Here is a 25,457-nt window from a genome sequence, read left to right on the forward strand (position 1 = left end):
GCTAGATACAGCTGGGCTATTTTGGGGGATGATGATGAAGAACATTAGTAGCTAACTGGAAAGACTGAAGAAGAAAAGAAGAAAAAACCCCATTAAGAAATATTTTCAAGTTAACCACCCTTTCAGGGAAACTGGGCTCATGCATGTCGGAAATCTTTGGGAATCTTTATACAATTTCACAATTTTCTGTTCAAGGGACCAAAGAAGTAAGTATCTGCCAGATTCCTACATATAATAGTTTTACACGAAGTACCAATAGGGATTATGGATTTCATCATTCACCCAACGAACCAGCTTGTATATGTCTGCGAGCATCTTGTAGAGAGTGGAAGTATCTGTGAAGTGGAAATGAGATCTAAATCTCCACTAAGAAAACTATGTTTAGGTTGCATCTCCATAAAGCTAATTTCCTAAGCACTTGCTAGTATAAGCCCATGAACCAAGGGTTTGGGTTGGATGGGAGTGAGGTCTGAATGGCGAGTGACATGGTGATAAGTGATGTTTTCATTTTATATTTGAGGCTATTAACAAATACAGGTGATCATCCTTGTTTATGCTTTAGAATAAGCAGGATTCTGACTTCTGGTAATGGGAAAAATTCATTTCCAATACACATAAGAGAAATGCTTACATTTCTACTGGCTAAGTCTCATATATACTTAAACATCTTTCCTAGATGTGTTTATGTATGCCTTTTCCTAAATTCTTTGTAGAAAAAGCAGGCAAAAATCTGTACTTTTTTATTCTTTACTGTATTTATAGATATTTCTGTTCTAGTGACAATATTACAGTGATGTTGTACATTCCATCTTGAGATCTTTTGCTGCTGCCTCTGTCCCTAACACACAGAAAGGCTACTAATCAGCTCAAACAAAGAAATTTCCATGGCAAGGATACCAATGTGTCCAGTTGAGGTAGCAGGGATATCCCAGGATGCCTTGCAGAGAAGTCATCTTGCATAATTGTGTGAAGTTGTTAGACATACAGTTTTACCTTTACAATGAGATACGTTCTTTAAAATATTTCTTGTCAGGTATGTGACAAAGCATAAATGACAAAATTGCCTTCTCAAAATGTTTTCTTCATATCATCTGTGAAATAACAGATTCACTAAGCCCTTAGAAGCACCTGAAATTAATTTACAATGATCAGTTAAAAAAAATTCTCATCAAATATTGCAGGCTCCAAGAAGCCAATTGACAATTTTATTCATACCCGTCTTTATCCATTGTGTGAATATCCACATCATTACTCAAGCCTTACCTATACTCAGGTAATGATATCTGGAAGACATCTAAGGAAAGAGTATTGTTGAAAAGTATGAGTATTTTGAAATCCAAAATTATGTTTGAGCCCAGATAGTTGTTAAAGTAGACTTATCATTTTCTTTATGCTTCCTGTCTCCCGTTTTACTTTCACTTTCAAAAGTTCAACCAAAGATTTACAGGAATGTTCATTTTAAGTAGATCACTTATACAACAATATTTATTTTCATTTTTCATCATACCTTCTAAAAACTTTTAGGAATATAGTCCTTTAAACTTCTTAAATCCAAATTCCACTTTAAGGTTCATATTAGGTGTACTGAATTGTTAATCAAAGGACCTTGCTTTACCAAAAGGTAAATGGCAAGAAGCATTATGTTGAAAGGAGGGGGAAATATATGAGCCCTGGTTCTGTTTCTTATCTCGTCAGCACCACCATCTTTTGTCTTGTAGGGGGATGTGATCTATCAAATTTACCACTCAAATAATAATGTCACTTGTAGTCTACAAAAGATATCTTTTTCTGACAGAAATGCGGACTATCCCCATAACTAAAATTTTCACAATGCCAATATAGTTTGTAGGTTGCTGGAATATATAAATGATGTCTATAAAAATAATATAATTATTAATGTTTTAAAATTATTCTAACAGTCTTACCTATGGCACATGCTATATGCTCTGTGAAAACCAAAGAATACAACATGTATTCTCTCTCTCTCTCTCTCTCTCTCTCTCTCTCTCTCTCTCTCTCTCTGTATGTTAGGGAAGGGTCTACAGGGTGTTCAGGGTCTCACTACTAGATCGGACTCACAGTGATCTGCCTGTTTACAACCTCCCAAGAGCTGGGATTACAGGTGGGTGCCACCACGCTCAGTCTCAATTGCCCTCTCAGTGCGCTCCGGGAGCGGGCCGGCAAAGCAGGCCTGGGGATCGAACCCCCAGCCCCTGTGCCTGCTTGCAGGTGCTTAAATCCACTGTGCTGTTTGGCTGGCCCTGTATTTTCTCTTTTGATGCACCCACGATTCTCACGAAATATTGTCAGATCGAGAAGAAAATGAAGCATAATGATTAGCTACTGATTTTAAGTGCCACAGGGTCACAAAAGTTAAAGAACAGTGAGTTTGGGAAATATGATATGAAGAAGTTGAGTGATCAATTTGAGACCTAAAGAACAATAATGTTTTAATCATAGAAAGAACACGTGGAAAATGCAAAAAAGGAAGAAAAAGCAGTGAATTACTTTGCAGTCTCTTCAAATGTGACATTCAAATAAAACAAAATATAGGTCCATACATACCAAAGAGCTCACCTCTCCCTTGTTTGCTTTTGCTGTCTTTCTCCATCATGATCTGCTGCCCTCTGCCACGTGCTACTGTGCCTTGGAGTCAGTCAATGATGGAATGAAACTTGTACAAACTAAGCTAAATACACCCTTAAAAAATAAAATAAATGCTGAGCAATAAATGTGTACAGTCTTAAGTACCACATAACAGGCTCCTTGAGGAACAAAGTGATACCTTTAAGGCATATTTAGAAAACAAAACTACTAGTGGCTTCAGATGAAGTGGCCTTAGAAAATTCTACTAGGAGGCTTTTCAAATAATCACAGGATAGAATTATGAGTATGAGGACCAGGAGGAGGAAGAGAACATGCCAGTGAGAACCCAAGCCCTTCAGATTCTGGAAATGAGAATGTTTTTTACCCATCCACCAAAAGATTAGGAGCACGGAAGGAAAAAACAAAAAAGCCACAGAAGTGTTATGGCATCTCTAGATTTAAGGATGCTGAAACCAAATAACTAAATGCAGATGAATGAGGAATAAAACAAATTTGGGCAACAGTTATATTGTACACGATTTTCTTGGGCTGAGTAGAAGATACGCAACAGAGGAAGAAATAAATAAGCATAAGAGGAGAAGATGTAAACTCAGGGTATGCCAGGACCATTCGGAGTACACCTAAATGTTTCTGAGGATTCCATGCAAAACAAAAATTTGTTAAGAATGGAAATCTTAGGAAACAATCAGAAAAAATTATCGCATAAATACTACAAGAAAAGTTGAACTACTTATACAAACATAGCATAAAATTCCCCATAGCCAGCATACTGTAGCTTTCTAGTTGCCCAGGTAATAACCAGTTCCAGTTGCTTCTGTCTCTTAGTATCAGCTCGTCCCTGTGATTCATAGCTGGTCACTATAATGCACGTTGTATAAACTAATCTCCAATTGACAAGTGGCTCTGCCTCTACTTCCTGCTTGCTTATGCTATATAAGCCCTAGACCATCGGAGTGGAGGTCTGATCATGTGGTGTGGTAACGATCCCAATCAGTGCCCATCGACATAAGTGAATCTGCATCCAAACCTTGGGTGTCTTTTTGATGTTTCTGCTTGCCCTTGCACAAAGATTTTTAAAAGTAAGAGCTTTAAATTATAAGACATTTGCTTTAATTTAATGTGCAGTAGCTTCCTTTCATGGCATAGCCAATGTGATTTTAAAAGGAATTGCTATGTACCTTGTCATTCAGAAAGCAGAAACTTTACTAGAACATGGCCTTTAAACAATTAGCAAACAATAGTGCAGAAATTCTAATCACCTGTATGGTGAGACAAGGGAGAAAAATTAAATCAATTCACATATGCCTCTGCATCCCAATTCCCACCTTAAATCTGAGACCAGCTTCCTGGATCAGGTAGTGAGTGGTTTTGTACTTATTAGAAAATCCTTTTTTTTTTTTTGGTGGTACCAGAGACCAAACTCAGGACCTTGCGCTTGCCAGGCAAGTACTTATTCCACTGAGCTATCTCCCCAGCTGGAAAATGCTTCTTAATTAAAGCCGGAGAGCATAACTGAGTCAAATTCTCAATGACACTGTTTGGTATATATCGTATGTGTCCCGCCCTCACCAACAACTAAGCACAGAATGAATCAGGCAAAAAATACATTGCAGAACTGCCATTAACAAGAACATCTGCACTATAAAGCAGCTGAGTAGCTTTCCGTAAAGCCTTGGCTAAAAAAAAAGAAGAAAAAAAACAAAAAAACAAATTGCAGTTTTAAAGACTAACAAGGAAGACTGTGTTCTCGAATTCACATTTACTGGATTTGGCTCACCAGAGTTTTAATCTCAGGCAAACAGCTTGCTGAGTCTTTGCTTAATTCCTTCTGGGGGGAAACTCATTTTACTGTTGATTAGTTAGCAGCATATTTGAACTTGTACCATTACTTAAAGGGACCGAATCCAACTATTGCTTCTTTCACTTTAAGAATCATTTCATATTCAGGGATGTGTGTGTGTGTGTGTGTGTGTGTGTGTGTGTGTGTGTAAAAATAATACTTCTTCCTTATAAGACATAACTAAATATTTTGCTTTATATTGAGCTCAATGATAAATATAAATAAAATAAGATATCTAATTTTTAAAAACATTAAGCATCATTTAATTCTATCTCTTTCACATACTATTCTAACAGTCCTGTAATCAATTTATAAAACGCTTTCAGTGTCGTGAGCCTTGGGGCTTCTCTTCCTTTCTCTTTCTTTGATTTCTTTCCCCATTAGTTGAACAGAGACGTTTCTAACTGACGAACACTCACCCAACTCCCACCCATTGCCAAGTGTTCATTTCTAATAAGCCGGGTGCCCATGCAACACGCTGCCCCAATTTTAGCTTCAGTGTTCTGAATGCTTCTAACAGAAGGGAGTGCTACAGCACGCAACATCCTCAGAAAAAAATTAAATGTTATCGCCAAACTCATTTTTACATCCCTACCTCCCCACATACGAAAGAAAGAAAAAGGAAAGAAAGAACCCTGCAACCTGATAAGAGAAATTGAACAACTGTCAAGCCTTCTCATACAGGTCATATCTTTAAAAATATTTTTCACTAACGTATGGCCTAAAAAATACGATAAACTCCTCTACTGCAAGACTATCTTTCAATGCCTGTAAAAATTCAGCATACAAACTCGACTTCTGATTATAGAAAATGTGCTAAAATATATTTTCAGCTTTAATATGACAAATTTAGAAATCTACAAATTCAAAGAAGACACAACCTGGTTCTTACATTAAAAATTCAATAACTAATAGCTGAAAAATTTGAGGATGAAATAAATAAATAAAGCTCATAAAATGTGATATTTATACTTCAAATGAAATATTTTATTCAAATCAGTCTTTTTTCTATAAATGCTGCTTTGCAAATATCCAAACTGAAGTGATCAGACCTGAAATAGCCTCTATCCTTCGAGGTAACTCACTCAACTACTCAACCCTTTTTAAATAAGTCAAAGGTACAGGGCTAACAGCTCCTACTGCTTGTAAACAATGACGGTGAGAACTTGGGTGCACACACATTTGTGGAAGTCCCTACTCTCACTTTTTAAATATACAAGAGTTGATCATGAATAATTCTATCTTTAAGTTTTGGAGGCAAGCTACCATAGCACATTCCACAATAGATGCATTATTTTACATTCCCACTAACAATGTAAGGGGTTCAATACTTGCAAGCATCGCATTTAATTAAATATTTCTTTTTAAAATTGAAGTATAGCATACCTTTGTAAAGCTATGCAGAACTATATATGTTTTGCAAAACTACCGCATGTAGCATAAATGGACAATATAATGAATTTTCACAAAGTGATTGATGTAATCAGTATGCAGATGAAGAAAGTATATTCAAATTCTCTGTTAGCCAGTCTTGTATAGCTGTGAGGTCAATGGTGTCCCCTAAAGATAATGATGAACATAAAATAACTATTATTTATTTGCATTGAGGGGGTGTGGAATCAATTCATTTATGTTTTATTTCTTGGTCTGATTATATGGTTCAATGATGGAGCAGTCTAGCACATATGACTACTAGGTTTAATCCCCAAGGTCACAAAAAAACCCAAAACAATCACACATAAAGATTAGATCTTCTGCTACAAATTGCTTGTGCTATCAAAATATTTTATCAAATTTAACGATAGTTTGCTAATTCATATTTTATTAATATATAAAGACATAATATACAACTGCATATACATTAATGTATAAATGTCTGTGTATGTGCATACAAATTATAGGCATATATATGTATATGTAATTTTATCACTATATCAAAACATGTAAACTCATCCTAGTATTTACAGTTATTAGGATTGTTTGTTGTTTAGCAATTCTTACTCTTAAGATATTTTGCTGTTTTGGTGGCTCCAGATTTTTATAACATTTAATATTGTTCTTAAACTTTCTGTTTATAATTTGTATTTTCCAGGTGACAAATGAAATATGGAATCTTATACATATTTATTGGTTAACTGGATGTCCTCTCTTTTGTACATATATCCAAGACTTTTGCTTCTAATAAATTATTCTTTTCATTAATAATTTCTATCTTATTCTTATGAAAACTTTTTTCTGTATATGAATCTTGTTAAATAATGGCGTAGCCCAAAGGAATGGTGGTGCACGTCTGTAATCCAAGCACTAGGAAGGCTGAGGCAGGAGGGTCACCACGGATTTTAGGCCAGCCTATACTACATAAGTGAGTTCGAGGTCAACCTACACTACATAGGGAGACCCATCTCAAAAAAGCTAAACAAACAAACAAAAAATAATAATAATAGTTAGATAGCCACTGTGTCCTCCTTCTGTGACTTGAATTTTCCCACTCTGAATACATGTGATCCTAATTTTACTTTGTTATAATAGATAAAATTTCATTTTTAGAAGTCAGTGATTTTTTTTACCCTATTTGAGAAGAGTTCCCTCCCACCAGAAGTTCAGAGTTCAGGTGGAAGATTTCTCTCTCTCTCTCTCTCTCTGGATGTTTTGTATTTAGGCTTTACAGTTTATATGCAGTGTAAGGTTATGAAGCACTTAAAGTTAAATTCATTTCTTTCCCACATGTGTTTGCAAAGACCCTAACAAAGAGTACTGAAAAGGTATTATTTTAGCTCCAAGCTTATTATAAGGGAGGACAACACATATCAGTAAATCCATTTCTAAGATGTACTTTTTCTGCAAGTTAATGTATTGACTTTCAAAAAATGTATTTTGTTGTTGCAGGGTCTCCCTACCCAGTTAAGACTTGTGATAATCCTCTTGCTTTCAGGCTCCCCAGAGCTGGGATTACAGGCGTGCACCACTAGGCCCAAACTCTGGGGGCTTGACCCACTCTGGGGCGGGGCTGGACAGCATGTGATGCCGGGGATCAGCAGTCCCTGCACTTGCCTAAGCTTGCCTAAGTGTGTACTTTAGTCTGCTGAGCTATCTCACTGGACCCATACTGACTTGTGTAACCAAAACATACTGTTTTAAATGTCTTGACATCTGAGTATTTATTGAAAATTATTGTTATTATTGGCAAGGGTACATATTGCTGTTCTGATTCATATGTGAATATATTTTAAAAACAATTTAGAAATAAAGTGAACAGGGAGATTGTATTAATTTATAGAGCTAATTAACATTTTTGTAAACTGGGTTTCTATATCACAAAAATGTTATACATCTGAGTCTATCTAATTAATCTCAATCCCAAAGTTATCTTATTTATTTTTGTTTATTTATTTCTTGGGTACAGTTCCTGAAAATAATTTTCTCAGGTTCCTAGCATTTGGTGCACACTAATGATAGCACGTAATGCCATATTTAAAAATCCATTCACATCATTCCTTTTACTTACAGCTCATTACTTCATAACCATGTAAATAAAAATATTACATGTAGACATTTACTGTATTTTGCCTACCCACTCTCCCAGTTTGCAAAGGCAAACCTAAGCTGCCTTTAATAACACTCCCACAAGTATCTTTGCTATACACACTTAAAGATCTAAATATTTTTCTTATAATCTCTACCCATGTTTCAGAAAACTTCAACACACAATAAGCATATGCCTACTCTTCCCAGAGCATATAAATTGACTTAGAAATGATTTTAAAGCCATTTAATATAATAGAAAAAAATGTAGTTTTATAATCTTTCCTCTTCTCATTCAAGACTTGAAATATTCATGATCTGTTTTTATTTATTTAACGCCAGTAAAATAATTTAGATACTTTGTTTAGCTTTTCTTTGAAAATTAAATATTACTATGAATAAGTATCAGTTTTTTGTGTTTTGTATTTTATGTCCAGTAAACTGCTTATTTACCTTTTTTGTTTAAACTTTAACTATTGTCTTATTTGTTTCTTATATAGACTGTATGTTATTCCTGCATGAATGTTAAACATTGGAAATAATTTTTTCAGGATATGTCACCTGTGAACTTTGGATACAATGACCTTAGTTATTAAATATGCGACATTGTAAAACGCTTAAAATGTTGATTGCCCAAGCCCACTGACCATGTACCATGACCAATGTTGCTCTTATATGTCTGAAATAAAGTGAAAAGTAAAATAATCAATAACTTTTTATTTTTGAAATAATTTTGATAAATGAACCACTATCTATATGGGCAGAACAAGGCATTTAAGAAGGAATAAATAAAATTAGAATCACATGTTTACTCTTTTATGAAGCAAATAAGCTTTCATCACTGATAAATACCTCACTAATTTGATTTCCTTAGCAAAGATTAAAGTCCCAGTTTGTGCTGGGCACTCTCCCTATGCTGTCCTTCCTCACTGCCACCTCTTCTCCCACAGAGAGTTTCTGACACCTACAGATTAAAGACCTCGAGTGTGCTGTGCAGCTTACATTTTTCCATGCTTGAGTTACTCTCCAGGCTTATGAAAAATTATTTTAGATAATTACATAAAATCATACAGCAGTGACTGCAGTGAAAATTAATAACTAAATGATGGCTCACACGCTACAGGTGTCACATTCTTAAAAGTATTTTATAGTAAATGCACTTGATGTTTTGCCTTTCATCCCTTTTATGTGGCTTTTGTATTCCAAAACTATAAAATAAACAAATATAATTCCTAGTGCTTGAAATTTACACACTTATAATGAAGCATTTTCAAACATATCTTAACCAAAGTACACCACAGATTTATTTTATGTTTTTATAGCTTTCTAATTTTAAATATATATGTACCTATCTCAATGAATGCACCTTTTTGTTTCTTTGTTTGTATTTTATGGAAAACCTATTGTTATGGTTTGTTTCTAGTTGTCCCCTGAAAGCCTCATGCAGTCACGGGGCAGCTTCTAGTGTTTGATTAATTCTTGATTCGATTTGGGATTGTGGGTATGAATGCTACACCTGCCCTGGGGCAGATAATCTGCATAGAAATGTAAGGGAGGAGAGAGGCTTGCTAACAGACTCAACTGCTGCCCCTCTCTTTGCTATTTTCCACTGCTATGACTGGCTGCTCTCTGCCGTGTGCCACTCTGCCTTGGAGATAGCTAAGTGTGGACTGAAACCACTGCTAACTATGAGCCAAATAAACCTTTTCTTCCTCAATTTTGAGTGTTGGGTATTTTGTCCCAGGAAGGAGGAAAAAGTAACTGAGACACTTACAGACCACAGTAAGTAATCAACTAGTGTTTTATAGTTTCAATGCCTTATTTGTGTATTTTTTCCATTGCTTTATCTTCAAAAAGGTCTAAATAAAAAAAAAAACTATTACCGTTTGAGAAATGCTTTATTTTACACATGGCTAAGACATTAGTTACATGCCAGGGATACAATTTAAGAAGACCCCCAAAACTTAAATATTTATTTTGTCTTATCTTCTCCTCCAGCCAACCCTTAAGTCAGGCCTCCTGGGATATATCTCTACCCCTTCTATGGAGCACAACATCCAACATGGGTGGGAAATGGAAGGTAAGTGTTCATTTCCCAGACTCAGGCAAAAGATCTCATAGAAATGTGGCCTTGTTGGATTTGCATCGTGATCAGTCATGCAATCCAGTTTCTTGGCTGCACAGTCCTTTATGATATATAAATTCCCCACTAAATAATTGTCTCTGTGGCTTAAGAGCATCTGCAAGGCCCAGATAATTTCAAAAATGTTTTGCAAGTCTCTAGGTGGATACAAAGCTGCTTGATAGCCTTGCATCTCAGGATTATTGTGATCTTTTTGTCCAGCAAGTAAGTACTTTTTGAAAGACATTGCTGTACACACACATTCCAAAATACCCTGTTCTCCCAGGAAGTAGCAAAAGTGGAAAATATCCATAAAAATATACTAACATTAAAATAATCATTTAACTGATCAAGTGATAACACACAGCTTATTTAATAAAAATGTTTCTACTAATTCAATACAAAAGATAGATGTCGCAACCCTGGCTCTTTCTGTTCTTTATCATATACTCCACTCCTCCCTTAACAGGTGCACCCTTAATTGCACCACTATCAGTGAAGTTCTTGTTTGATCTGAATTTTCTTCACTGAAGTGTAACACATTCTTCTCACACCTAATTCTCCACAATATTCCAAGCCTCTAAAATAAGAAAAAAATAGTATAATTTAAATGGAATATTTGTATAATTTCTGACCTAAAAATAAAAAGATCCTGCAGAAATTAAAGAGTCCTGTAATGTACAGTGATGGTTTAGGGCTGGCCAGATAGCTCAGCAGTTGCAGAGACTGGGGTTCAATCCCCAGTCTGCTGTGCCAGCCCTGCCACTGGGGTGCACTGTTATGGCAATTGAGACTGGGTGTGGTGTTGCATGCCTGTAATTCCAGCACTTGGGGGGCTGAACACAGGGAAATCACTTCAAGTCTGCTCTGTGTAGTGAGATCCTGTAGACCCTATGCTAAATACAGTTTTAAAAATATACAAAAAAGCTGGTTTATATCATTTGATTACTTTACCATGTTAAGAAAACAAGGAAGTTTTGGTCATGAATAATTGGAGTTCTACATACTTCACTTATCTGTATACCTAATTCTTTTTTCATGCCTGGGAAGTTTTCTGCCATTATTTCTGTGAACAGGTCTTTTATGTCATTTGTGCAGACTCCTGATTATTTAATAAATCCCCATCAATCTTATGTTGCTCTCCTTGCATCATCTTGTAGGCATTCGACTGATTTTCATGATCCCATGCTATTTTTGAGATCTTTCTTTTCCTGGTTGCTAACAATGATCCTGTCTTCTAAGTTTCATTTTCTGTGTTCATTTTCAATGGGTTTTGTAAATTTTCAATGAGTTTTTAATTTTCTGCAAAAATAGGGTGGAAATGAATAGTCCATAGCAGCACTCTTCTGATTTTTTTCATTAGAACAATAATAGAGTTTTTTTCTGATTTTGTTTGTCTTCAGTGGTCTAGTAAAAGCAAAGTACCACATAACATATTTATTCATGCCACTTCAAAGTACTAGAAAATGACTTGGCTTTCTCTAAGAATATATATAATCAACAAATATGAAATACCATGCAGTATTATTTGGTAGAAAAAATTTAAAAATAGAGACCTGCTCTGAAAGATGTTTATTTTACTGAATTTAAGTGGATAGGAAAAGCAGGAGAGAAGATAAGAAGTCCCATGAGAAGCACAAGTGACCACATGGTCCCAGAGTTAACTGAGCATTGGTTTCCTTCTGTGTACTTCTTGGGTGTGTTTCCAACTTCTCCCATAACATGTTAGCTGTGAACTTTATACTTCATTCCATCTTTTTTATTATTTTAAACACCTGATTTTATTGGGATTCAATGGGATTCATGATTATGTGATATCGAATCCACATGTTCCTAATCCCAGTGTGGTGATATTTGGGGTTAGGAACTTGGGCAAGTTATGTAACAGTCGGAGACTAGTCCTGGTGAGATTAAACAAGAGGGTCCCAAGAGTCATGTATCTCTTATTTTCTGCTATGTAAAGATAAAAAAAGGAGAATAGTCTATAACCTGGAGTGGTCGTACCCAGAATCCAATCATACTGGCAGCCTGCTTTTGGAATTCCAAGTTCCAGTTGCATGGGTCTGAAAGATTACTGCACTTCTTGCCTGCAACTCCTCATGTTAATTGTTTCAAATTCTGAAATAAATTGTTCACACTATGATGAATCATTTTATAGATCAAAAGGCTACACCTTGGCTATACCTCTCTTTTATCATAAGGGTCATTTTATTCTGTTAGTCATTTTTACACATCTCTGTGTACTAAGACAGTAGAGCACACTAGGGAAAGGGAAAGCCTGAATGTCTTACAGACTCTTTAACTGAGGGTCTGAAGTTAAACTTATAGTCAGGGGATAAAAGCCTCAGCCTACTTTTCATCTCTACCCTCTCTTCTAGTGAAGACAGATGAAGACCGGGAAATGTGGCAGTGACCTGAGTCCATAAAGACTGTCTTCATTATATCTATAATGACAGTCAATGAGTACTCTGACTTTTCTTGAATAAAGAATTGAAACTGGCATACTTGAAAGTTGCCTAAAGTAACATTCTTAGAACAATAGGTATAAAAGATTTATCAGTCGACTGGAATACATTCAATGGAAATCCAGCCACAGGAAACATATCCCATCAAGAAAAGCACCATATCTTCTAGAAATGACCCCTCTGAGTGACATAAGCAGTACATAGGTTGTGGCATTCGTTATGTCTCCGTTCACAGTAAATCAGAAGATTTTACATTCACTTTACAATACACTTGTAGCTTTTCTCTATGGTTCTATGTTAATTTTTTTCCTTCTATCATAATATAGCTCTAGGAACTTTAGGTTGCATGATATCTCTTGATGTGTACAGAATTGTGAGAAATAAATGTATGCTGTTCAATTTGTGTACTTTGTGATATTTTCTTAAGACGCTCTATTCTGACTACTACACCAAAGTGCCATCCTGTTGGACATAAATTCCCCTCATTAGCTGGCTTTGGTTAGACCTGCCAAAGCACCATTGTAAGTAATAATCCACTGTCGGATAAATGCAATTCCTCTACATCATGAATTTAGCTCAAGCAGAATCAAAGATGCCGAGCAAGTTCCAGCCTGTATAATTTCTCCCTTCACATTCATGGCCATAAGACAGGACCAAGATGATGGAAGAGGAGAACCCTGTGCTTGGTTCTCAGATAAGCGGACGAGAATGTGGATGTAACCCAGAAATCTGTGATCACTGCCTGAGTCCCAACTGTGCAAGAGAACCATGACAGAAAACTCCCACAAAGAAGTTGAGATGTTTTATTTCAGGAACATAACCAATTGATTTAACCAGGAATCTTAAAGGAAAAAGATTGGGAAATTAAGGATGAGAAAATCTGGGGTGATGATGATATTTGGGCAGGTCCAAGGGAATTAGTGCTAGGAAAGAACATATTTAAATACCTGTCAGTGCTCACCACAGTGTCCACCTCACAGGGCTTTTAGAAGTTTAAAATAAGGAAGATACATAACTAAGTAAGATATGGAACCACTTTCTTCAATAATGGAAGTGGGTTAAGATTATCGAATGCACTCTTACACCCACCATCCTAAGAGGCCTCCTAATATAATAAATCCATTGTAATTGAAATTATTGAGACAAAACACCATTCTCCAGGACACAGTAGTTCATGATTTAACCAATTTCAAGTGGCACCATAGCTCCAGTAAGATGAAAATGTAAATCAAATAGTGAAAGCAAGAGAATGGGTTTGCTCATCATCACAATTAGTAACGTACTTACACAATTTATATTTCTGTTTTTGTAGCCTTGGGATCTGAAAGTTTGGAGAGAGTGGCTTTTAAAGAGAGAAAGCACATCCATCAAGAGAACTAGTGAAAATACGGTTGCTTTGGAAGCTGTTTAACCCTTCTGAAGACATTAGACAACTTATATCAAGAAAGCAGCATTTTGAAGGGGAAGGGTGTCTACTGTTACATACTGAAGAAAGAAGAATTCTAGCACCAATTTTTCTATGTGGAAGTTACTTCACTCTTTTGCAGCTTTTACAATACATAGATAAGGGCAGGGACCAAAACCTGACCAGTATCTCACAATGGTCCAGATTCCTCAAGAGTGAGCAACTAGGTTATGCTTTCAGGTAACACACTAGGCTGAACACCAGGGGCATCTGGTGTGGGGAGAAGGGGAGGCAGAGTTTTGTTTGCAGCTCTGAGACTGACTTTAGTGGCGAAAGAGGGTGACCAAGCCACACTAATTTTCTTCTTTTCTGCTTCTCCCTGAAGCAAATGCTCACCTGAAGCCTGCAACTGATGTCCCTTGGCCTAAATGAAGAAGGCACCTAAGCCACAGAGGACACGTACTGCACTGATGTGACATTCAGGTCCTCTCCAGGAGTGCCGCCATTGCTGCACAGTTAGGAGTCCTGCTGGACTTTGCTCTCTGCTGTCAGCAAATGCTGCTTTTGTCCAATGTCACAACTTATTTCCCGGGCCAGCTACATTCAGTGAATAATCAACAGATTTATATAAAGGTCTGATCCCATTTTCCAAAGTTTTCGTAACCTGAAGGTTGCGTCAGGCAGACTGAACCTCTCTAAAACTGAATCACAAGCCAGGTTCTCTCTGGATTTCTCCACACTGGTAAATGTTCTTCCTGTTAATCACCATCTTAGAGGGGACTTTCTGGGAAATGCAGTTCCAACAAAGGAAACAGCTTCCGTGGTATATGTTAAGAAGTTCTGCATCACACTCATGTGTGCCTACCTAAGTGAACATTATGCTAAACTGAGTTTAAGATTTTCCAGCTCTGTGCCCATCATTCCCCAGCCAAACTGGAGAGGAATTTAGAACTTCACACAGATTATGACCTTGTAGTGGCAAGGTTCACTACCCTCCAAGTCATACTGGGAAAGTTAGTTTCAAATTTTAGATTTAATCAAGCCTTAGGCATAAGTGCACGCTGTTTCTAAAAGAAACTTTGTAAATATGGCAGCAGAGTTACTAAATAGTGCATTGAGTGCCTTTCTACTAAGGAAAAATTTGGCAAGACAGAATTCAAGATTCCCTCAACGCTCGGTTTAAAACTATGGCAATCATCAAATACAAAATAGGAGGGCTGGCCAAATAGCTCAGCAGATTAAAGTGCCTGCAATCAGGCACAGGGGTTGGGGGTTCGATCCTCGGACCTGCTGTGCCAGCCCCGCACTGAGATGGCAGTTGAGACTGGGTGTGGTGGCGCACAGGGGTAATCCCAGCTCTTGGGAGGTTGTAAACAGGCAGATCACTGAGTCTGATCTAGTAGTGAGACCCTGAACACCCTGTAGACCCTTCCCTAAAATACAGGAAAGAAAGGATTAAAATTAAGAAGTATAAAATTAGAGTGAAACTATCAATTAAATATATATCTATGCACTAAAAGTTCCACAGCATTTTAAAAATTAATCACTGTGATCCAAACGTGTATCACAATCACTTTTTAAAAGTTTTGAAATGGAGGGAAATTGAAAACTATGATAACCTCATATAATTTCTATTATTATTATTCATAGTTTATAAATATCCATATTTTATAAAGGTGGAAGTGGAAGTTCCTAAAATAAAGAGCTTGTACAAAGCTCCTTTTTTGTATGTTTTTTCCCCATCACTGGGCTCTGGTGCTTGTTAATAAGGAAAGATTCGATTTTTAGTTTAACTCAGCTTAATGAACTACTATTCATATTCTTGTTATTTGAGAAAGGATATGACAGCTTACTATTCCACAGTCTGACGAGTCTGATGTGCTTAATTTAGTCCAAGGTTATGTTGATCTAAATCATGAGAAAAGGACTGCATGGAGAAATATAATTGTTGTTTTCACATTTGGGGTTACTCTAAGTCCAAGTACCACATACACACTATCAAAAAATGTGTCTCTATATTGAGACAGAGAATGAAAAAAAAAAAGCCTTTTAAAAATATTTAACTGCTTGCCTAGAAATAGAAAAGCCCCAAGGAATAATTAATTTGGACAGAAAAAGAGATAGAAACTGAATCTGTATTAGTTTTTTTTGGCATATGGAGAGAATGGAACATTTATTGGAATACATAACATGGGCTTCACAGGAACAGTTATTATTGGACCATAATATGGACTAGATAGGCAATGCGTTAAACTCCGGGAGAATAATGGAGCATATAAAACGTCTACTCAAGAAGCACACAAGTGACTAGATGAGTCATTTCTTTAACTCAAACTGCCACATAATCTAACTAAAGTATTTAGGCTAATCAGATTGAAGTGCATTTCAGCATTCACCGAATCTTGCCTTTTCATCTGCTTTTGAAAGAGAAAATCCTAAGTTTGTATGAGATCTTTTCTGGTTTTGTCTGTTTCCCAATAAATCTACTCTGGCAGCTCTCCCCACATAGTGCTGCGCTAGCACAAACCCAACATTTCTAAAGTTGACTTGAAAATGCCAAATGTGTGTGCTTGAAATTGAAATAAACCCCACTGCAACCAGTCCTGATCCCCAAACTAATTAGGATTTTCTTTGGTCTGAAAAGCTTTCCTATCGTGATATTAGAATACAAATGGTGTGTGTATTGATATTATACAAACTAATATAGAAATGTAGAAAAATCATGAAAATAATTACAAGTGTAAAACCTATGTTACCTTAAATCAGCGAACTAATACAATGATGGGAAGGACTTGGTGAAATAAAAGAAGGTAGGAAAATACTACAAGATGAAGCTTATTGAGCTAAAGAAAGAAGGAAAGTCCTCTGTGCTGATGTTTTTCAAAAGTTGCAATTTGGTATAATTGCATTTTCATATATTCTCTGGACATTAAAAATTAGTACGTATGCATACATTCTTATAATATGGGCATAAAGAAGGAAATACTGAAACTATCCAAAGTCCTTTGAAATATATATATATATGTCTATATTCATATATCCTCTATCTCTGTCTATGTCTCTCTGTCTCCCTCTCTGTCTCTTTGTCTCTCTGTCTCTGTCACACACACACACACACACACACACACACACACACACACGCAGACACGCACCCACAAATATAACACCCCAAATGAAACCAACACGATGTGGTGCATCCATCCTCCTGCGGGCAAATGATCCCTTTATTTTCTTACCCCTCAGCCCCTCTTCTTTACTCTTTCTCTTCCAAGAGGCAATCTCCATTCCAGAGTCACCTTGAATCCCTTTACAAGACTCTGTCAGTAATGATGTATATAGATTCTTCTGTATAGGAATTTTTATTCCTCATTTTAAATGTAAGGATGAGTGAAATGTGTGTCCTCCTGGGAGCTCTGCTGCTGGCTTACTTTACCTCCCGCATGAGTGAAGGCTGCCTGGCCCTAGCCAGGTAGGAACCTGCGCAGGGGAGCCAGGTGGGAAAGGACTTTGGTCATCAAGGGCTGCCCTGAGAAGGGATGAGTGCAGCTCTCATGGATCCTTACAAAGTTCTTGCTCTAAGGGTGTTACAGAAAAGCAAGACCAGTTCTTCCTCAGCCTCTGTTGTTTCCTGTGTTGCCACGTCTTTTCCTCACACACGTGCTTCCAAAATGGTGCCGTCCTTGGCAGGGCAGCCCTCATGCTGACAGATTTCCAGTTTCCTAAGCTGTGGGCTAAAAACAACTCTTTACACCATATCTAACCTCTGTTATTTTATTATAGTAAATGAAAATGAACTAATCCACCTGTTATTGTATTTTATCAATTATGAGGATATTTGAAAATAGAGATGAGACTATTTCTCTTAGCATAAATCTGCTAGTGCTTATGTAAAATATCTTGTAAATAGGTTGTTTAAAATTTATTCAAATAATATTTACCCAATATCATTCTTGTTCTCTCTTATTTTGCCTGTGAATTTTTCCATTTGTTATTTACCCAGACAGGAGACTGTCCTGTTAACTTCAATTATACTAATTATTGTTAGAGTGACTTAAAGAAAAAAGTGAAAGGTACAACACTTTCATTTGCAGTGTAACAAACACGCCCATTTTCCTGAATGTCACTCAACAGTACCTATCCTCTCAAATTTAGTTAATTGCTATCTTGATATACCAATCTTTTGGCTAGATGTGATATCTCATTTTAACTTAGCTTAAAATTGATCAAATTTTTCTGTGCTTTTAGGTTGCTGGATTTCCATGTTTTAAGTAGCCTACTAATAGAATTTTACTCTTCTTCTATGTTTCTTTTAATAAATTAGTTTTTGAGTAATATATACATATATATACACAGAATTATATATCATTATACATAATAATTTTATATATTACAATTATGTAGATATATAAAATTTTTTCTTCTATTTGTGTTGCAGATATTTTCCTAACTAACATTTATTCCTTTTGTTTTAACTGATTGTGTTTTATTTTTTATTTTTAAATGACTGTATTTTTTCTGTATTTTTTTAGGGAAGGGTCTACAGGGTGTTCAGAGTCTCACTACTAGACCAGACTAGTCATGATAAGCATGTTTACAGCCTCACAAGAGCTGGGATTACAGCCCCTTGCCACCATGCCCAGTCTCAATTGCCCTCTCAACTTCCCTGGGGGTGGGCCCCTGTGCCTGTGCTTTAATCCACTGACCTATTTGGCCAGACCTTAAATGACTGTATTTGTGCCTATAGTTTCCTAACTTATTTTTAAGCCCTCCGATATCTAACATTATTAAAAGGTTGAGTGTTTGTTTTTCATATATACATATAGATGTACAATCAAGTCTATTATGATGTGAGACTAAGAGTCCCCACATTTACAGTTTTACTAATACTTGATTATGATAGTCCTTGGTTAACATACCTTAATATTAAGACATTTTTAGATATCATTTTAATGTATGTCTCTATTTCTGTTCCTGCACCTATATAATACACATAACAAAGACTCACCCACACCCACCACTCTACACTCCCCCATACACACATTCTTTGTATAGCATAGGAGCAAAGAAGTTAGGGCTGAGTTCAAATTCTGGTGTGTAAGTTATGTTTGACATTTGTCCAATCATATAACCAATCTCAAGTATCTTAAGAGATGTACTGAAATGTAGTATCAGTTCAAAATAATAAAATACAAATCAGTACAAAATACAATATACAAATCAGTACAAAATAATAAAAGTTCAACTGAATATTACATAATAAACTAAAGGCTTATATGTGTTTTACATTAATCAATACATATAATATGTTCATAGTACAATGAGACAACTAGTAAATACTTAATAAATTATATATATATATATATATATATATATATATATATATATTTCTACTTTATGACTCTAGTGGAAGTGTTTGCTGTAGGCAGGGTGGAGCTGTTCCCCATTATCCCCCAGTTCATTAGACCCTTCATCATCAAAATTCCAGTATCTACTCCATTTCATACTCACCAGAATAGCAGCAAAGCTTAAGATTTTTAAATGAAGGTTCTCAACTACATTTCATCCTCATATGCCATTAAGAAGAAAGACTTAGAATATGTTGATCTCCCCCTACCATGAAACTCTCCAGCAGCCTCTATTGAGAAAATCCAGTATCTGTAGTTTATACTTCTCTTGAAGTACAGTGATTCTATTAATCAAAGTGACAACGACCATAAACTCTAACAACAAAGCCTGCTTATCAATCATATTACAAAAGTACTGTGCCACACTCTGTTTTGAACTCAACTTTAATTTTATACATTGGAAAAATGTTTGTTTATTTGCACTTTGAAGCTTTTTGACTTTTGCTTTCCTAATACATTTCCTTTTACTTTCTAGCCTGTGCTATTTCACCCAGATGTCTCTGCAGAGACTGAAGCAGTTATTTCCCCAGCTGCTAGAACTGTTGACTATCAGTATTCCTAGTCTCAGCCCCTAGTGTAATTAGCCCTTAGCCAAAGAGTTACAACACTCAAGGTCATGATTCCTCTTTCTGAAGGCCAATAAGAAAGTTTGAAAGTAGGACTCACATGCACCATTAAATATAAAGACAAGGTTAGCTGAGGCCTTTGGTAAACTGTATCAGTGATGCAACCCTATCTGGCTATAGTAAAGAGTGAAATCCTTTCATTCTTTTGTTTTGTTTTTTGCCAGTTGTGTGAAAGGAACTGAAGTCATTATGTCCAGTGAAATAAAGGCAGGGTAAAACTTTCTTCTATCATGTGATGCAGGAGAGTTGAAGAAATTCAGGCATATTAATTTTCTGGTCTTAGAAAACAAGTTTAAAGATACAGGGAGAGTGGCTGTAATGTGAAATAAATATTTATGTACATCAATTTAAGTTCAAGAAGCATATATGAAAAAATTTACATGACTATTGTTAAAAATTAGAAATTCAAAGTACTCAAAAAGCACACTTCCCTTTTAAAAATTAATGATAACTTTTCAACCAATAGCATTTGAGAAAATGTGAAATCTACATAAGAAATATTTTTCCACATATGAAATCTTCCAGTTGTTTCCCTAAAAACAGCCCTTGACTTTTATGACTAAGATGAATACAAAAAATAATTACTAGGAAGTTTCATTAAAGTTTTGAACTTTATAATTTTTTAAGCTTTGAGCACAAAACTATAATTAAAAAAGGAACCAAATTCATAGGTAGCAAGTAAGAAAATTTTGGTTTTAGTTGCTAATTATTTCTCCATCTATATTTTCATATATTATTTTTAAGGCAATATTTTTTATAGATGATCATGAAACAAACTCACTAACATAAAAGTTAAGCAATGTTGGGAGAAAATGCAACAGAAATGTGTCTTGGGTTGACGGCGTGTCATTGAAATGTCACACCACTAGTACAAAGTTAAACATCAACAGTTGTGATGTAAGTAATAATTGATTTCTAAGTTAAGAAATAGAGTCACCGAGCATATATAAAAAATCTCAATGATGTGACTGTTGTATGGCATGCAGGGTAGATCGTGTGATGGAAGTTGTCTATCGGGGTTGGGTTGGTGTACTCCTGGTTCACACACTAGAGTCTTAATAAAAAATATTACAGTTATCAGAACCTTGTTCCATGATTACCATCGACACAGCAGGTTATAATGCTAAAACAGATGCTATGATTGTACTTCTAGGCAGCATGGTACAGACTGAGAAGAAACCATGCTGTTTCTCACCACTGATTTATCCACACAATGACCTTATACCTTACTCTTCTAAACCCCTATAACTTGTGTAAGTTCTGTTTGCCTCTTTTTCTCCTACCTTGTTATTTTTCCTAACTTTCTACAAAGGAAAAATTAATCACAACTAGGATAAACTGAAAAATAATAAATTGAAATAATAAATAAACAATAAATTGAAAAGCCTTGCCTTCAGAAGCTTTTGTTAATGAGCATGTACAATTTTGTCATACCAAAAAGGAAAGCAGTATGTTGTCAGCACGTTCTATGTTCTGTCATATAAATTTCTAAAAAGCTAATGTACATGCTTATCAGCCTCTTTTGAACTGACAACGAATTAATATTTTAGAACAAAATTAAAATTAAGTGCATGTCATCACCTAGACTTAGATTGCTAAAAATATCTGAACCAAATTATACATGCAAGTAACACTGTTGCCTGGATTTTTTTATTTGCACAGTGAAATTAGATAAAAGAAAAATGACAAATCATTTAGTTTCTTGTGAGTTTTCCAGAAAAAATTTAATTGAAATATTAAGAAGTAGGGCTGGCCAGATATCTGAGCAAACTAAAGCACCTGCTTTGGCAGAGGGGCCAGGGTTCAATCCCCAGTGTGCCTTCCTGGCCCCGCCCCCAGGGGCACACTGAGACAGCAGTTGAGACTGGGCATGGTGGTGCATGCCTAGAATCTCAGCACTTGAGAGAATCACTACAAGTCAGACCTACATAGTGAGACCCTGTAGAACCTGTCACAAATTCATAAAAAGAAGAAAAATATTAAAAAGTTCCCACAAGAAGTGATTGTAGTCATGGGTATTATAAAAATCAGTTACTCCATGAAATATTAAAATGCATTAAGACAAAATAATCAAAAATAGGGATATATTGTCTCAAAAGGGGCCAGTTTTTAAGACTTCTGAAGTGAGTTTTGATTCAAAATATAGGAAACACATGAACCATATAAACACAGTCCAGCAGAGAACCTTTGGTGAACTTCAGGTGTGACAATTTTGTGACTCTTCACTGACTACAATAGTAACAGCCAATGACAACTAGGGCAAGACTCCTTTTAGTCAGACATTTTCCCAAATTCTCTTCCCCCCCAAATAGGTAATAGCAAAGTATTAAAATTTTCAATCACCTCACCAAGGTCATACAATGAGCAAAAAGGTAAGTTAGTATTTGAACCCATGCCATTGATCAAGCAAACCTGATTTCTAAACCACACGAGCATTCCTTGAACCAAATGGAGGTGCTGCCCCATAACTGCTGAGCTCATGGTTATGAGTAATTTGTTTCTTTATCTCCAAAACCAAAAACTCAGTGTTTACTCTCAGTAAAATTATGGAAAGCTTGTGTCAGTCAAATACTCTCTCAAAATGAAAAAACCATTATATTTTATGAACAGGTAAGCCTGTATTGAGAAAAAAGAAAAAGAATAAAATATGAAAAAGTATTAGAAATGATACAGAATTTCACTAAGCAAAATAATAGAATTCAATAATGGTTGTTATATTGTATATTGGTGTCTTCAAATTAGTTGTCAGATTACCATATAATCGTGAAAAAATTGGTCAAAAAGTTATAAAATAAAACTTAAAAGGAAAAAATAAATATAAGTATTAACTTCTTTCAATAGACCAGCAGAAATCAACATACAGCTACCAAGCTAACATATATATGCGCACACATCATCCCTGTTGTTCCTTCCATTTGAACAGATTCTTTCCATTTCAAAGTATCTATTGTGCCTTTCAGATTTTATTGACACTACCAGGTTATTAGTTAGTTAGTTAGTTAGTTAGTTAGTTAGTTAGTTAGTGAGTGAGTTAATACAGGGCCTACAGGTCTCACTACACAGATTGGACTCATAGTGATCCTTCTTGTTCTTCAGCCTCCCAAGTGCTGGGATTATGGGAGCATGCCACTATGCCCAGTCTCAATTGCTGTCTCATTGAGCCCTGGGGGCAAGGCTGGCATGGCAGTCTGAGGCTGAAATCCTGGCCCCTGCATCTGTCTAAGCAAGTGCTTTAATCGGCTAAGCTATCTCGCCAGCCCTTTTCCAGGTTCTTAAGCTAATGGGACAATATTACTTTAACACATGCAGGTCTGATTTGTTTCACTTATGAATATGGTCTCTAGTATCCACTGACCTATAAAATCCTCAAATTTAACATTTATTATAGCTGAGTAATACACTGTTGTATAAAAATATCATTTTTTAATCCATTCCTTAGTTGATGGTCATTTGGTTTATTTCCAAGATTTAGCCACGACAAATTGTGCAGCTATAAACATGGATGCACATATATCAGTGTGGTATGTTTTCAATTCTTCCGCAAAAACACCCCAGAGGGTGTCTCAGTCACTTTTCAATTATTTCTGGGACAAATAACCAACACCTAAAATTAGGAAAGGAAAGGTTTGTTTAGCTCAAAGTTTGTGAAGGCTTAAGTCTACACTCGGCTGGCTCCCAGGCTGATTGACACATGGCAGAGGGCAGCGGTTCATGGTAATAGAAAACAGTGAAAAGCTAAGGAAAGGGCAGCAACTGTGGATTCTAGCCAGCCTCTCTCCTCTCCTTATATTATAAACAAGCTACCCTGGGGCTGAGGGAGTAGAACTCACACAAGGTCAGTGCCCTTCTTTTGCACAGGATGAGGATGTTTACGGAGTAAGAATCCTGACTCTCTGCTGAGTCACTTAAAGTTCTATACTTCTCAAGTTGACACAATGCATCAACCAGTACAGAGGGAATAGCTGTCTTGAGTAGGACCTCTAATCCTAATTTTTTTAGGCATATTCACACTGATTTCCATAGTGGTTTAGTAGTCTACACTCCCACTAACAGTTAAGAAGGGTTCCTTTTTCCCCGACAGCCCCTGCAGCATTTGAGATTGGTAGATTTGTGCTGATAGCCATTCATTCTAGGGTGAGATTGAATCCCAGTGTTGTTTTAATTTTCATTTCTCCAATGACCAATGATGTTGAATTATTTTTCATATACGTACTTACTATCTGTATTTCTTCATCTGAGAAATGTATATTCATCTGAGATGTTCATTTTTTTGGTTGGGTCTTTGAACTTCGGGACCCTTGTTTTTTAAAACTTTTATGTTCTATATAGAAGTCCTTTGTCTGGGTGACTGTTGGTTAAGATGTTTTCCCAATTCATGTTTTTTTTTTATTCTGTTGATAATTTGGTGTGCAGAGATATTTTAAAAAGATGAGATCCTGGTTCTTGATTCCTTGAAATATTTCTTGTGCTGAACTCTATACCTACTCCTATTTCTTCAAGAGTTCTACCTACTTTCTCCTCCACTAGAGTTAGTGTTTCTGTTTTAATATTTAGATCTTCACTATTTTGGATTTTAGTATATGGTGATGGGCAGGGGTCTAATTTTAGCCCTCGACATGTAGAAATCCAGTTTTTACAGCACCATTTATTAAAGAGGCTAAGTGAGACTGTTGTTCAAAAATAAGGTGGCTGAGTGTGTTTATATTTGTGTCTGCATGTTCTAAACCATGCCATTGATCCTCAGGTCTATTTGTTTTTTCTAGTACCAGGCTGATTTTATCACAGTAGCTCTGTAGTATAATTTCAAGTCAGGGATTGTGATGCCTCCTGCTTGTTTGTTTGTTTGTTTTTGTTGTTGTTGCCCAGGATGGCTTTTGCTATTCTAGATCTCTTCTGGTTCCAGATGCATTTTAGGTATGTTTTCTTTAGATCTGTGATATACTAATGGTATTTTAATTGGGATTGGTTTGAATCTGCATAACAATTTTGGGAGTATGGACATTTTCACAGTGTTACTTCTTCCTATCCACAAACAAGCAACAAATATCTTTCTAGTTTCTACCATCCTCTTCAATCTCTTTTCTTTAGAGTAGTATAACTTTCAAGGCACAAATATTTCACTTCCATTGTTAGATTGATTCCTAAGTATTACACTTTGTTTCTTAATAGAAGTAAATTTATTTTTACCTCATTTGTGTTTTATAAGTTGCCCTCTCTCCCTATATCCTTTTTTTTTTGGTCAATTTCTGTTGTGTACACACATAGACACAATAACAAATTTTGTTTTATCTAATTTTACTGTACTTTTCTTATTATTGAAACTTATAACCAATATCAGGCATCTTTTTAACTGGATGAAGGATAATGCAATATTTAGGATACTTTGATTTTCCTAAGGACTCATATATTTTAAGTTTAGTATATTTAAGAAATCTATTTTACAAATGTATAGTTTAAAGATAATT

The 25,457-nt window shown here is 35.8% G+C and overlaps 1 pseudogene; it reads left to right on the forward strand.

Annotated features, from left to right (window-relative positions):
* Window positions 1–5,599: 5,599 nt before the first annotated feature.
* Window positions 5,600–25,457, forward strand: part of LOC101560960 — a 27,023-nt pseudogene continuing 7,165 nt past the window's right edge.

Source organism: Octodon degus, unplaced genomic scaffold (genome assembly GCF_000260255.1).
Source record: "Octodon degus isolate 3935 unplaced genomic scaffold, OctDeg1.0 scaffold00025, whole genome shotgun sequence".
NCBI classification, from domain to species: Eukaryota; Metazoa; Chordata; class Mammalia; order Rodentia; family Octodontidae; genus Octodon; species Octodon degus.